At 38.9% G+C, this 16881-nt stretch overlaps 1 long non-coding RNA gene across 1 annotated transcript; it reads right to left on the reverse strand.

The window, feature by feature from the left end:
* Positions 1–12842: 12842 nt before the first annotated feature.
* LOC131250049 (uncharacterized) lies at positions 12843–15785 on the reverse strand. The gene is made up of 3 exons (XR_009173015.1): positions 14523–15785; positions 14377–14428; positions 12843–12965 (listed from the first exon to the last, which is right to left on the reverse strand). It is a non-coding gene; the product is annotated as an uncharacterized LOC131250049 (long non-coding RNA).
* Positions 15786–16881: the final 1096 nt, after the last annotated feature.

Below are 16881 nucleotides of genomic sequence, written 5' to 3' on the forward strand. Positions count from 1 at the left end.
ATGGCCAAGAGTTCCTTTTCTGTAGTCGAGTAGTTCACTTGGGTAGGACTTAGGGTCTTACTGGCATAATGAATAATGTAGGGTTTCTTATCTTTTCTCTGGCCTAGAACCGCCCCAAGAGCATAATCAGATGCGTTGCACATAAGTTCAAAAGGAATGCTCTAATCGGGTGGCTGTATGATGGGTGCATTGGTCAACATGCCCTTAAGCTTAGTGAAAGCTTCCTGACATGGCTCAGTCCACTTGTATGGTGCAACCTTTTGAAGTAGATTATATAGAGAATGAGAGATGAGACTAAAGTCCTTTATGAATTTTCTTTAAAACCCGGCTTGTCCTAAGAAGTATCGCATGTCGTATGTTCTTAGGTGGAGGTAGGTTAAAGATAAGATCGATTTTTGAATTATCCACCTCGATTCCTTTGGACGAGATAATATGTCCAAGGACAATTCCCATATGAACCATGAAATGACACTTCTCCCAATTAAGTACCAAGTTCTTTTCTTTACATCTTTTCAACAAACTTTTAAGACTTTCTAAGCACTCACTGAAAGATGGAACGAAGACAGAGAAATCGTTCATGAAGACCTTTAGATATTGCCCCACCATGTTAGAAAAGATACTCATCATACATCATTGAAAGCTGGCAGGGGCATTACATAGTCCGAATGACATCCTTCACTAAGCAAAGGTGTCATAGGGACATGTAAATGTGGTCTTTTCCTAATCTTCAGGGGCTATCACTATCTGATTGTAGCCCGAATACCCATTAAGGAAACAATAATAGGAATGACCAACTAACCTTTCCAAGATCTGATCAATGAAGGGTAAAGGAAAATGGTCCTTTCTCATAACGGTATTCAATTTCCTGTAGTCAATGCACATTCTCCAACTAGTAGTAACTCTAGTTGGCATGAGTTCATTATTGGCATTGGCTACAATGGTGATCTCAGACTTCTTAGGAACCACTTGAGTTGGACTCACCCATTGACTATCAGATATAGTGTATATGATACCCACATCCAATAGTTTGAGAACCTCGACCTTAACCACTTCCTTCATGTTTGGATTTAGTTTACGTTATGATTGCCGAGCGGTCTTCACATTATTGTCAAGATAAATACGGTGAGTACAAATCGAGGGGTCAATTCCCTTGAGGTCCGTGATCATCCATCCAAGGGCTCCCTTATGGTCAATGAGAGTAGATGTGAGTATACTCTCTTGTTCTTTCTCAAGGTGGGAAGAAATCACCACTGGGTATGTCTCATCTTGACCTCAATATGCATATTTCAAATTAGAGAGCAAAGATTTTAGGTCAAGATTCAGTGGCTCGAGGTTAGACGGTAGAAGCACTTCATCAGTTTGGGGCAACTCTTCAAATTATGGCCTCCACCGGTTAAGTTCAAGTACTGGCGCAACATCAAGCATGACACACGTCTTCCTAATCATGTCATCATTAAAATCATGAGAGTAGGCTAGGCACATCTCTAGAGGATCAGAGGATAAGGTAAAAGGTGTCCTACCTTCCATGAAAGTGTCAATCATGTTAATGTCATGGAAATCATCATCATCCTCTAACCGTCTGCCTGTGTTAAAAAAGATATTTATTTCTAATGTCATATTCTTGAAAGACATACTCATGACACCATTCTTGTAATTGATAATTACATTTGAGGTGGCAAGGAATGGGCGACCAAGAATGATGGGAATCTGAGTGCTCATGTTACCGATGGGTTCGGTATCCAAGATGATAAAATCTAAAGGGTAGTAAAATCTGTCGACCTAGACCAACACATACTCAATTATCCCTCTTGGTACATGAACAGAGCAATCAACAAGTTGTAGTGTGGTTAGGGTGGGTTTTAATTCACCCAAACCAAACTGTTTGTATACCGAGTAGGGAATAAGATTAACTCTCGCTCCTAGGTCAAGAAGTGCATGCTCAATTCGATAGTCCCTAATTACACATGATATGGTTGGGCTATCAGGATATTTGAATTTCTGTGGCACATCTTGTTTTAGGATGGCACTCACTTTCTCAGTCAAGAAGATTTTCTTTTGAATATTCTATCGTCTTTTGGTCATACATAAGTCTTTCAGGAATTTGGCGTATGAAGGTATTTGTTTCACGACATCAAGTAGAGGAATGTTGACCTTCACTTGTTTCAACACCTCTAGAATATCCTGAGAGTTAGAGAGAGGTTTTGGTGCAACCAATCGTTGGGGAAATGGAGCAACCGACTTCCCTTAAGGTTCCAGCTCTAACTCAGGTGGAGCATGGCTAGATCCATCTTCTTTGTCCACTTCCAGGTCCTTAGGCTTTTCAGCCCTCACCAGAATGGTTTTGTCAATGATCTTTCCACTCCCAAGAGTTGTGATGGATTTAACTTGCTCCATTTGATTTGAAAAGCCTGGGTCGCTAATTTCATATTACGGTTTAGGATTGGGAAGAGGTTGAGCTGGGAAGCTCCCCTTGTTCCCAATCGTATTTCCATCCTTAATTCCTTGTATCGCTTTTGTAAGGTCTTGAAAGGCTTGTAGCATACCCTGATTGAAAAGCTCTTACTTTTGAAAGTGTTTTAGAACCGAAACCTCATGAGGTTTCTCTTGGGTTGGAATTTGATTTAGGAAACCTTGAGGTGTAGCGGTTTATCCATTCCTCCAACTAAAGTTTGGATGATTTCTCTAGCCAGGTTGTATGTGTTAGAGGTGGGCCCACTGAAAGGTCTTTGGTAATTTCTTATGGCATTAGATTGCTCATTCAATACCTCTTGAAAGGCAGATATAGTTGGGCAATTTTCAGTAAGGTGAATGTTGCAAGCAAAAATACCATAAACAGTTTCCTTTGCCTTATCCTTCTTTAATTCCATGGCCTCAAGTTTTCTAGTGAGATTAGCCACTTTAGCATTATGATCATCATCCTCTTTCAGGAGATACATTCCACCCCTTTCCTTGGAATGAGTCGGCCTAGACTTAGTATTTGGTCTAGGGGAAATGTCCCATGATTGTGTGTTCTCAGCAAATTTATCAAAGTAGTCCCACACCTCATCGACACCTTTATTCATAAACTCCCCATTACACATCGTCTTGACTAATTGGTGCATGGGAGATGTCAGTCCATTATAGAAAAAGTTCATGATGCGCCACGTTTCAAAACCATGTTGTGGGAATGAACTGACAAGATCCTTGAACTGCTCCCACCATTGGAAGAATGTTTCATCTTCCCTGTGGGCGAAGTTCATGATCGACTTGCTAAGGGTGTTCATCTTATGGTATGGGAAAAATTTCTTGATGAACTCCCTTGTCATGTCATTCCATCTGCCAATAGATCGAGGACGTAGTGAATGTAACCACGTCTTAGCTTTCTCTTTCAAAGAAAAGGGAAAAAGTTTCAACCTGACCGTGTTATTAGACACATTAGGAAAGTATAAAGTAGTTATGATCTCATCAAACTCTTTCAGATGTAAATATGGATTTTCTGACTCAAGCCCATGAAATTTAGGAAGGAGTTGGATCTCCCCCGGCTTGATATCCATGTGTCCTGCATTCTCAAGAAAAACCATGCATGAGGGCGTACTCACCCCCGCCGGTTGTAAATAATCTCGTAAAGTATGAGGCAGGGTGCTTGATGCACCTCATTCTCATCCTGAATGTACTCCACCCTAAGTTGGGGTAGAAGAGGTTGGTTTTCAGCCATCACTTCAATTAACTCAAGGGATTTCGAGTGGTGTCTAGTCCTTCGATGAATAGTCAACCCCTCAATCAATCCTCCTTCAGTCAAGAGAGGTCGAGTGTTGTCAAAAGCCAACTTGGGCATGAAACACTTGCATCCCTCAATTCAGAAACCTAATCCTAAGAAAAGAAATAAAAACCTAGAAAGAAAGAGAGGGTTGGAAAGAAGTAACCAAATTGGAGTCCCTAAGTTAAAAACCTGCAAAACAAACCAAAACAAGTTAGTTTTTAAAAATAGAAGGATTCTAGAATTAGAAAGTTTCTAAAATTTTTGTTTTTTTATAAAAAAACTAATCCTAAGATTAGAAAGTAATGTTAATTTCTAAAAAGGGAAATTTTTCTAAAACTAGAAAATAGAAAGTTACTTAAAAGAAGGAAAAAAAATTTCTAAAATTAGAAAATAGAATTTTTTTTTTAAAAAGAAAGCCTAGAATTAGAAAATTTCTAAAACTAAAACCTAATTCTAAAAGAAGAAAAAGTAGAGAAATTAAAAAGGGATTACCAAATTAGAAGTTTCTATATCAAAATCCTACAAAACAGGAAAACAAGTTAGTTTCTAGAAATAAAACAGAAAAAAAATTCTAACTTAAAATTAGAAAAATCCTAATCTTAAACTAATCCCAAATCTAGTTAATCTCAAAAAAATGTAACCGTCAATCCCTGGTAATGGCGCCAAAAACTTGTTCACATCCCAAGTATAGGGTTGTGATGTAGTAATAATCTTGGTAAGACCGAGGTAGAATCAACATGGACTGAACCTTATACGTAATCTGAAAGCAACTCGAACTAAAACTAGAATAAGATGTAATCTAAATCAAGTGAATATATGTGAATAATGGTGAAAGAATAATCTAAAACTTGTAGAATTAAAAGGTGGAAAACTAGGAATTCAAAGGATCCACTTGTAGAGATCAAGGAGATCTGCGCTTGATTCTTGAACTCAACTGGACTTCGAGTCCCATCTTCATCCAATTGGAAGATATATCACTAAAGCTCGATCTGAACTTCCTTTGATCTAGTCTTCAAAGAGATGAAAGGTATGAGAATTAGAGTCGATTTCATCACAAAACCATGCCCATGACATAAAGTAAACAACAAAACTAAACCAATCCACAACCAATCAAAAGATGTATGAATATTAGGAAGGATTCCATCATCCAACCATGTCCAAGGGACAATGGTGAACAATAGGGCTTCCTAACTTCACAATCAAAATAAGGGAAAGGACATACTCAAAGCCATCACAGATCTATTGTAATTTAAGTCACAACACATCATTAAAAAACTATAAGCATTCCTTAAAATCAAACTAGAATCAATATTAATTCAAAAGCATGAATCCAAGCCGTAGAATTAGTCCCATCACGCCACAAGCTTCACCTCTTAGCCCTAGCTAAGAGGTTTAGCCAACCATGATTGGACTAAACTAAAAAATCATAGAAAAAGAAACCAGTGAATAAGGAAACAACAACTTGAACTTCTCTCTCTCTCTCTCTCTCTCTCTCTCTCTCTCTCTCTCTCTCCCTCCAAATGTCTCAGCCGTGGATGATTTTCTTCTCCTTCTCACATCTCTTTTTATAGGACCACCAAGGTCGGTGTCCGTGTGTCTGCATGTAGAGGCATGTAGTTGGTGTTGTTTACGTATAACACATCTGAAGTTGGTGTGGGAATTTTACACACTCCCTGCGTAACGAACCCATCTGGCGCACCCAGATTCATCATAAAACGATCCTGTTGTGGGATTTGAGCCATTTAGCTCCTTGGTGACGGTCGGTTAGCCCAGGGGAGGATTTTGAATGGCTAAGATCATCGGACCGATCCTTGCCACGTCTGCAAAATAGCCCTATAGCGATCGGTTTAGCAGTGTGTAATAGAGCTTGTGCAACCATTCACTGTGATGTTGGTGGGGCCCATGAGCATTGTTGGTTGAAAAATCCACACCATCCATTAGATTCAGCTCAAAAAACAGGTCAAATATGGATGGATGTGGATTAGTTTCTGTGTGGCCCACATGGTGTTTTGCTTTGTTGTCCGTCTTTCGTTTGGACGGTTGAAAACTGATCCTTACCACTTCTTGGAAAATTTCAACCTAGGTGAGGGTCACAGCCCCCCTCCGGACACCATGTACAGTCTGGATCATTGCTTTGGCTGATGGGTGGGGCCCACAAGTATCGTGTGGCGATCCCCTGTTCATAGCAGAATTTGAATTGGAAACTAAGTTGAGTCAGTGCTCGTTGATTGACTTAGTTGGTTCGGTGCATGGCGGCTGTGCTCATGCACCGTACACATGCTCTTTCCAGTGGGGCCCACAATGATGTATTGAAGAAAATCCGTTCCATCCATCCATTTCCTCAGTTAATTTAAAGGATTGAGACTTGAATTGAAGCATATCCAGAGATTGGGTGGGCCCCGAGTTACAGATTTATGTGCTAATTTGGCCGTTATGCCACTTTTACAAGGATCCGGGAGCTAAAATTCGACGTGTACCATTAATTTATGGTCTCTAGGCTAGATCTAAAGTTTCAAGATGAACGGATGGTGGGAACTCTGTGATCTTGCATTCTGGACGACTTTCAAGCCTCTTTAGTATGACAGACATGATTTTCTTAAATCTCGGCCATGTAAAATCATTGATCCCGATCCTTTGGAGTCCGTCCCTTACCTTGGTGATTCCTGAGTGTTAAATCCATGCTTTTAGCATCCTTTTTTAGTCCAGGCTCCTAATTACACCCTACATCACAAACACAATTAAAATAGGTTGTTAAACAGTATCATGTTCGCAAAATCGAGTAATAATTGGGGTCTAATATGTAATATTTGACCCTCAACATGCAACATTGATGATGCTCCGATGTTTGGCGACAGGTTCGGTCAAGGTTACGTTGGTAATACTCTATTAAATGACAATCATTGAAAAGACAGTAATTCCAAGATCTTAGGCATTCAAGGGATCCCAGCTCAATGATTTACCATTAAGGTAGTAGCTGGAAGATCCTTGAAAGTGGAAGTTCATTCACCAATCCACTCTATTAAATGTAAATGAAGAGGGTGGATTAAAGAATGAACTCCCATGAGAAAAAGGACTTAGGTTAGATGATATGTAGTTACTCTCTCAAAGCTCTCTCTTTTTCTCAGTGCAGTAACCAAGAACAAGCTCTCCATAAATAGATAAAAAGTTCCAATGGTAATAAAGATGTAAGATTCTGACTGAGTTCGATATTATCGAACCTGCTTTGATATCATCGAACGTATACTTTCGATGCTATCGAAGCAAGGTTCGATGATACAAACTCCATTGAAATATATACCTAAAACTTTTTGCCTGAGGATTCATCGACAATCTGTTCGATACATCGATCATTTTCACATGATTTTTAAAAGAGCTTACTAGACAATCTTTAATCCATTTCGATGATATCGAGCAGATATCGATTTCATCGATATTTAAAATATAATCATATCGAGACATCATCGATTCCTTAATCATTTTCAAAGGATTTTCCTATTGAGCTCACTGGACTAGTTTGGTCCGAATTCGATAACATCGGAGGTCCCTCGACGTCATCGGAATTTGATTTTCGATGGAATCGAGGCTTACTTCAAGTTATCGATAAATATAAGTTTTGCCTTATCAGCATGCTAGACACAAACTAGCTAGAATTCAATTATATCAAGTTGTCTTAATGTTATCGGTATTTGAATTTCAGTGGTATCGAAGAGTCCATCGATTCATCAAGAATGTTGCCCAGGATCAAGGTGGTTGCTGGACACAAGATGTCCTCAATTCGATGATATCGAGTACTTTCCAAGGACATCAATAATAGGTGTTCGATCACATCGATGTGATATCGATATATCGAGAAAGGTTGAAAACTTAGACATTTTCATATTTTGCAAGATAAGTTTTCGTGCTCAAACACTTATATTGTTCTACTCATTTTAAAGTTTTATATACCTGGGTGTTTTGGGACATGGGATGTGAGGGTTAATTTACCTTTGAACGAGTTCGAAGCACACATCCAATTTAGGCAAACGCTTGAATGATCTTCATGTGAGGCTCACTTAACTTGCTGACTCAACACTCACACTAATTGACAAACCAGGGCACTTTCATGAACCACCATCACTGATTATAGATCTCGGCGTTCCAAATCTCGATAAGATATTTTCTTTTAAAAACTCTAGAACTACTTTGAGATCAGTAGTTCTATAAGAAATTGCCCACACCCACTTATAAACATAATCCATAGCTAGGAGGATGTAAAGATGTCCAAAAGATGGGAGAAAGGTATTATGAAATTGATACCCCAACAATAAAATTTTTTGATAATTAAGATCAAATTTTCAGGCATCTTATTTCTTTGTGACATTCTTCCCATTTTTTAACATTACTCACATACTTTACAAAATTCTTATTTATCATTAAACATTGTTGGCCAATATAAACCTTATTGAAGAATCTTAGTAGTGATTTTCTTTGCTGAAAAATGACCTCCATAAGGTTTTAAGTGACAGAAGTAGATAACACTAGAGTGTTCATTATTCAGAACACATTTCCCAATGATTTGGTTGGGCAATATTTAAACAAATAAGGATCGTTCCAGAAAAACCATGTACCTTAGTAAAAAATATTTTCTTATCTTGTGTTGTCCAATAAATCGGCAATTTACCTGTCACAAGATAATTTGCTATGTCAGCGTACCAAGGTAACTGGGGATAGTAAATAAATGTTCATCTAGAAAAGTGTCTTTGATTGGTGAACTCTCAATGAAATCCCAAAGAACTAGTTAAGACAAGTGGTCCACTACTACGTTCTCTACTAATTTCTTGTCAAGTATCTCTAGGTCAAATTCTTAGAGTATGAGGATTCATCTCAGAAGATGTAAGGCCCGTATCCTAGACTGTACCATTCCCGGTCGAATTTCGGTAATCCATAACTCGTAGACAACATTTACGCGTGACCCTAAGTCGCACCCTGTCAACTTGAATCGGCTCGACTCGAAACTTGTACCTTATTGACCACATTGTCGCCCTCGGTTCCAACACCGTGTCTTGCACGTCGATGCGATACCCAAGCCAGGAGTTGTGGGCCCACGTTCATTTTGAGGAAAATGCTACGTGTTGCAAATTCTGAGAGAATCTCTACAACCTATCCCATCAATCAATCAATTACAAGTCAAGTACACAACTCATCCCTCTCTTACACAAGCCTTACCTAAAGTCAACTCTCTCTCTCTGTCTCTGTCTCTCTCTCTCTCTCTCTCTGCACCCATCCCTCTCTGATCCAAAATTCAACCAAGCCCATACCCTACATGTCATCTCTCCTTACAACACCTATTCCATCTTATCTCCCTCCATTTCCCAAGCAACCATGAAAGAAAAATCCTAAGAAGAGAAAAGAAACCAAGGGAGGACCCATCATCCTACCACCAAATCTTCCCATCCAACCATCAAAACTTCATCATTAACCCTTAAAGAGCTAGCTTAGGAGCCAAGGAGTCTAAGGAGCTAAAGAAGGAGTGATATAGGTGGGTGATCCTAGAATTCCCACCGTTGATTTTATTTAAGGGCCCATTTGTGGTGGACCCATTTGATATACGTGTTATAAACTAAGAGGAGCTCACAGTGGCAGTGCTCCTCCCTCACACACACAACGTCACTCTCTCTCTCTCTCTCTTCTTCTTCTTCTTCTTATGATTGATGATCATATGTGTGTGGCCCACCTTGATGCACCCCACCATGAAGTATGTATTTTATATCCATGCCGGCCATCCATGGGGCCCACCTTGCCAATGTCCAGCGCTGTTGGCACCATCCAGCAGCCCTGGATGAAAGGAAAATGTAAATACTAGCTTATTCAAAGCTGAGGTGGGCCACATGTGTGGACCCACCTTTGATGTATGGGTTTCAACCATGTTGTTCGCCCATGGGTCCCACATGGGGGACTACCATGATGTATGTGCTTTAAATCCACACCATCCAGACCTTTGAACGGTGGGGTCTAAACATGAGGTATATGTTATATCCTAACCATCCATCCATTGGACGTGGACTCCACTATGGCAGTGTGTGGGGCCCACCTTGATTTGATGCGCTGCATCTGCACTGTCCAATCCATGGACGGTGGATATGGATTGGCTGAGTACCTCACACCAACATTATAGTTGCTGCATTGACGTTATCAAGTGTTGTGGGTCCCATGACGTCAGCAAATTCTGTGGGGCCCACATACGATGTATGTATCTTATATCCACACCGTCCAGTATTTTCTGGACGGTGGAGCCAGACCACATGTGTGGCATCCACACCATCCAGCAATGAGGTGGGATCCACCGTGATGTAAGTGTTTTATCCATATTGCCCAGCAGCTTGGGCCCCACACATGCAAACCACGTGATGTATGTGTTTTTATCAACACTGTCCATCTATTTGGCTGATGGACATCAACAAGTTCTGTGGGGCCCACATGAATTATGTGGTGTATTCCACGTTGTTCACTTGTTTTACATCCACGCCGCTCATCTGTTTTACATCCACATTGTCCATCTTATATGAGGCCCATTGTTGATGTATATGTCTTAAATCCAGACCGTCTATCTGCTAGTGGGCCAACAACGGCCTGACCATGAGGATTGTGTTAGATCTAAACCGTCCACCCACCTTGAGCTTGTCTTAAGTCTTGAGACTAAAAATAAGATAGATCCATCTATCAGATGGACCACACTGCAAAAACCAGTGGATTGAATGGCTACCCTTGAAACTGTTTAGGGTTACAGGAGTTCTAGACCAATATGAGACTTGTTTTTCCTTTTAATTCAGGTCTTTGTGACCGTATGATCAGATTGGATGAAAAATAAATGTTAAGGTGGGCCCTGTGATCGTAAACAGTGGAAGTCATTATCTCCACTATTATTTGTGGTATGGTCCAGATGATCTTCCGATGTGATTCACTTTTTTGGTAATACTCTAAAAAGATCTCTAAAATAGATGAATGGTGTAGATGGATACGAGGCCCATTGGTTCGGCCCATGTGATGAGGCCCACCTTGATGTATTTGTAGCCCATCCATGAGGCCCACTTTGATGTATTTATGGCTCATCCATGAGACCCACCTCGATGTATTTGTTGCCCATTCGTTAAGGCCCACCTTGATGCAATGGTGGCCCATTTGATGAGGCCCAATGTGATATATATTGGTCCATATGATGAAGCCCACTTGATGTATATGCTGCCCATTGGTGCAGCTCGTGGATGCGGCCCACCTTGATATATTTGTGGCCCATCCATGAGGTCCACCTTGATGTATTTGTGGCCCATTTCGATGTGTAAGGCCTTTATAGGGGGCCCATTGTGATTTTTCGAGGCCAATTATAATTGCTCAGGGCCCATTTTTATATATGTGTTACATGCACTATCCATCCATTGTGCCTAACTCATGGGCCCCTGTTTGAGGCCTAAAGTGATGTATATGAGGCCTTTGAATAGGGCCCAATATGATGTATGTGTGTGGCCCATATAATGCGGCCCACTTGACATATATGAGGCCCATTGTTGAAGCACATTATGATATATATGAGGCCCATGGGTGAGGCCCAATGAGATGTATGTGAGGCCCATGAGTAAGGCCCAATGCGGTACATGTAAGGCCTTTGTATAAGGCCCAATGTGATCTATTTGAGATATGATGTGATGTGTGATTCCACTACGATGTATGTAATAATGTTTATGATGGGCCATGCCTTGTGTGAGACCTGTATCTTAGACCGTACCGTTCCGTAGGCCTCTGCGGTCCTCCCAGTTGAATTTCGGCAACCCGTGACCTGTAATCGGCAGTTGCGCGTGATCCTAAGTTGGATCCCGTATTCTAGAGTCAGCTTGACATAAGACTTGTACCCTTGCGACCGCGCCGTCGCCGCGGTTCCGACGCCATGTCTTGCGCACTGAGGTGATACCTGGGCCAGGAGATGTGGGCCCGCATTCAGTTTGAGAAAACACCGAGCATTTACTAAACCCATGAGAACATGTCCCATCAATCCCATCAATCAGGTACATGTCCCATCCTCAAAAGTAACCCCTAAAGTCAACTCTCTCTCTCTCCACACATACATGTCAAGTACACACCTATCACTCACCCATCACTCCCCATCACTCTATCACCTCTCACCCATCCCTCTTTCTCTTACAACATCATCTAGGGGTGCACACGGTTCGGTTTGGTTTGGTTTTAGGGTGAAACCAGAACCGAACCATTCCCTACGGTTCTAGAATTTTTGGAACCGGAACCAAAACATTACCACCCTAGAACCGAACCGGAACTGAAACCGGACTGTGAAAACCGGTTCGGTTCCGGATCGGTTCCACGGTTCTGGGCTTTTTAAAGCCCAGCCCAATTGCCCTTTTTAAACAATACTACTAATGTCATGGAACCATACAATTGGGAGTGTATTGACTTGTCCATTTAATATTGTCTACACATATACCCCTGATCAGTAACAATACTCTTCTTTAAAGAAACAAACGATGATCAATTCTTCATAAATTCCAAAACTACAGATTGAGTTTCAACCTTGAAGGGCCCAAAGATAAGGCTTGATGATTATCAAACAGATTGCTCTCTCAAATCACATAAGAAACATCATCTTAGGAAAGATATAACAAAACGGTATGTCATTCAAAATTTCAAATATGCATCATTGCTGCCATCGAAATGAATAATAGATGATCCTAATTATGAACTATTTGGATGAACAACTGAACTCAATCATAATTTGTTCATTTCCACTACTTTGTCCTACTGATTCACCTAGCTTTCCAAAGCTCAACAAATAGCTTACAATGCATGCAACAAAAAAGGTGTAAGAAACAAGATACATCTTGGACCCTGTTTGCAATCTATTTTCATATCAACCAAGCAATGCATGCAACAAAAAAGCTATAAGAAACAAGATACAGCTTGGACCCTGTTTGCAATCTGCCAACTAAGATACAAAAAAGCTGTTTTCATACCAACCAAGCAATGCATGCAACAAAAAAGTTGCAAGAATCTAACTGCATAACAGAAGGGCTCTTATCCAAACAGTTGTAATTATCTCTATGGTTTTCAAAAAATCCACACCAGGCATTTTTATCCAAAGCAAGTGAAGAGTACGAACAGCTGCAATGCCATCAAAGCCACCACCACCACGGCACCACTTAGAGGCTAGAGGCCATTCTCTCAACTTCTGAATAGCAAGAAGCTATAAGTACAAAATGCAATCAAAGTTAGCATTCAGTTGTTCAGACCCTTAGACATGGATGCATGCATTTTGCAATACACACCATCACAAATGCAATACCAATTTGACATGGCTGGTTCCAAGAGCCTGTGAAAATAGGAAGCACAATGATACATTTCCTCCATCCTGGCAACAACATTAGAAGGCAACCTTCCAGCTACCATTTCCTTTCTAATACTAGTAAGAAGTTCTGCATTTATGATTCATCATGACAAAACATAAAGCAGGCACTCCAAGATTGTACATGTAGCATAAATTAACTCAAAATGGTTTTTGCATAATTCTAAGTCAATACTATTGTATCTACAAATACCCACATATTTAATTCTTCATTGCAACACAGTCACATTATTTAATTCTTCATTGCAACATAGAATCACATTACATTAGTTTTCTGCCAAGGCATTTTGTGGTTATGGTAATTAAAAAATGATGAAAATAACCCATCCCTAACAAAATAAAAACACTTAAACTATCAATTAGTCAAAAAACATATATCATAATATTTTTTTGAAAAAGAAAAAAGAGAACAAAACATGAAAATGGCAAAGGCATCTGACCCTTCAACAATTCATCAACCCTTCCTTTTAAACAAACCTTGAAAAGAAAAACAAAAACAAAAACAAAAACAAAAGAGAAAGAAAGAATGAAGTTTATATTAGTAATTTTAACAAAATATGGATGAGCTAACCTTTTTTATTGCTTTCTTTTTGATTGATTTTTCCCTTAATGAGACAGGCTTAAATGCAGAAAAGAGGAATGGGTGGTGAGGGAAGGATTTGAGAATGCCATAAAGCAGAGGAAATAACAGGAAACTGAATACTTTTTGGTAACGGGCTCCCAATACATTTAACATTGGATTCAATGATTGAGAGATACTCAAGAAGTTACTCTTAGGAAGGAGTTACCTGTTGTTCATAGGACATGTAACATGTATATAAATGATCTTTAGAAGCCTTGTGATCTACTTCTTTTCTTGTCCATTTTAAAAATTCCAGGGAGAGTGGTCAAGGGGTATAGAAAATTACATGAGACTTCATATGTGGTACCCCAAATTCTAGTTCCTTACTCCACCATATGTCAGTGATTGGAATGGTTCATCTGCCAAACCCAGTATTGAAGGCATTCCATAAAATGAAAATACAGAACCTGTGGGTTCACTGCTATTTGTGGAGCCAACTAGCATAACATTGCATGTGTATGGAGGCTTTATGATTAGATGCAAATCATTCTAGATGCATTCAAAATACTGGATATAAATCTAATAAAAGAATAACCAAATCCCAAGCAACATCTTGAATAGAAAAGTGCACCAACACATTAAAAATAGTAATACCAAACAATGCAAGCTAAGAAGAGAGGAAGAACTCACAATGCTACATCCAAGTAAACTCGATATGAAAGTCCTCAAATAAAAGATAGGGCTGCAAAAATATAATAATTTCTTAAAATCAAGAAGTACACAATAACTAAAAGTAAATTATATGATAAAATTATATTGATCAAATGAACATTTACCTGATTTAAGAGCTTCAATTTCAGTCATATTTTCTTCAACTTGAATTAGGAGAGGCGAAGCACGTAACCAATCTTGTGCACAAATTAAGCATTCCACAAGCTTAGGGGTAAGAGAACTACAGAATTGATCTAGAACACGACCTCCAGTACTAAAATCTGATTCAGAAGCAACGGTAGATACAGGAATGGCTAAAAGATCTCCTGCAACTTGAGAAAGAACTCTATACTTTGAATTATTCACCTTCCACCAATTCAAAATTTCAAAGTTTGGATCATCTTTTTCACAAGATTCTTCCAAATATTTGTCCACTTAAGACTTGCCTCCACTACTCTCTTCTTCTTCCAAATGTTTTTGAAACTTCGATATGAGAGAAATTAATTGCTCACTTGTACAACTAATTGATTGGTTGACATCCATGTTAAAAACAGCTTGACTTGAAGAATAATCAACTGACTGAAACTTTTGATACTCATCATAAATACGACTGAATGCCTCTCTTATCTTCTCAGTGAGCTCAATCATCATAGCAGGTTCGTAAACTTCAGAATAACAAAACTTCACATATTTCAATTTATAATGGGGATTCAACACAACAACAATCAATAACATCATATTCACCTTTTCAATATTTCCAATACTTCTCAAATTTAATCTTCATTTTCTTAGCCATGGTATTTAAACTAGAATCCGTACTGATTGACCATTCGGATAAGAAACTTTCAATGGCACAAACTTCATGAAAATATGAATTAGAAGTGACATATAACGAACCAGACAAGCGAACAGTCGCATCATAGAATTTCTGTAAAAATTTTGTAAAAACCCGAGCATCATCTCGATCACAAGTGGTAGGAGGTCCATCATGAAGTTCTATGGTGAAATGTGGATCTTCCTCTTCTAATCTCTCAAATGCTTTTTAAAACTTTGTTGTGGCATCTAGCATGAGATATGTGGAGTTCCACCTAGTTTGAACATCTAGGCACAAAGAGCTTTTCTATGTTATCCTCTCTTTCTCTGCACATGCCTTGAAGCGTTGTTCTCTTTGTAGAGAACTCCTAACATACCTCACTGCCCCACGAATTCGAGTTAATGAATCTTTTAATTCAATTAACCCATCTTCATAATTAAATTAAGAATATGTGCACAACACCTCGTGTGAAAGAATTCGCCGCCTAAAATGAAAGTATCACTCTTCTTAGACATCTTTCTTTTCATATATGAAATAGCAACATCATTGGAACTTGCATTATCCACCGTAAGTGTGGATAATTTCTCTATACCCCATTCCATTAAACATGCTTCCATTACTTGACCAATTTCTTCAACTTCGTGACTAGAAATCATACAAAAGTTTAAAATTCTTTTATGCAATTTTCAGTCTTTAATAAAATGAGCTGTAAGGCACATGTAAGAAAGATTCTGCACTGAGGTCCATGAATCCGTAGTGAGACAAATTCTTTGATTTGAGTTCATTAATAAATCCTTCAATTGTTTTTCTCACTCACAAACAATGCCATATAATCCCTTCACATTATAGTACGTGAAATTATCTTAAAATTAGGCTGCATCATGCTACAAAAGTAACGAAACCCTTTATGATCAACAAACTTAAATGGTAACTCATCTACGATTATCATTTTTGCAAGTGCTTCTCTACATAGATCTTGGTCAAATTTCCAAATACCAAGGGTATTACCACCATCTTCTCATATTGAATGCATTAACAAAAGTTTATGTTTCTTATCTTTATTTTGGGAATTCTTGGGACTTTCTCAAAGTGTTAGTCCCATTCTCACCAAACCAAGCATAGGATGAATTGCAGTAGTTACATCTAGCCCATTTCGCTTTTCTATTCCCATCATCTACAATTTTCATAAAATGATCCCAGACTTAAGATTTATGACCCTTGTCTTTAGGAAGACATACCTTTGCATGAGATGAATAATTAGTAATAGAGAGCTCCTGAGGATTATTTGTCCCTCTGGTACTTGACATCTAATAAGAATTAAGATATACAAAAAAAAGATGTAAAAATCAATAAAACACCTAACATTCAATAAAACATTCAATAAAATATTGATAATTAGATTGCTCAATATGTACCAGATCTCAAGTAAACAACATTGTGCCATCCAAATAATGTAATTTCTCGAATCCCATTTACGTTAAAATGGTATTTGGCTAATCTTTTAAGTCAAAACCAAACATACCTCTAGCATTCAAAATAAGAATGGTTTGTGAGGAATTTTGGCTATGCATTAGGTTGGCCCCACCATATAGATGACTTGGCCAAGAAATCAGGCTGGTCTAATCATCTAGTGTGTGACACACATGCATGAACAACAATGCATTGGCTTG

This window comes from Magnolia sinica, chromosome 6, assembly GCF_029962835.1.
Source record: "Magnolia sinica isolate HGM2019 chromosome 6, MsV1, whole genome shotgun sequence".
Classification (NCBI taxonomy): Eukaryota; Viridiplantae; Streptophyta; class Magnoliopsida; order Magnoliales; family Magnoliaceae; genus Magnolia; species Magnolia sinica.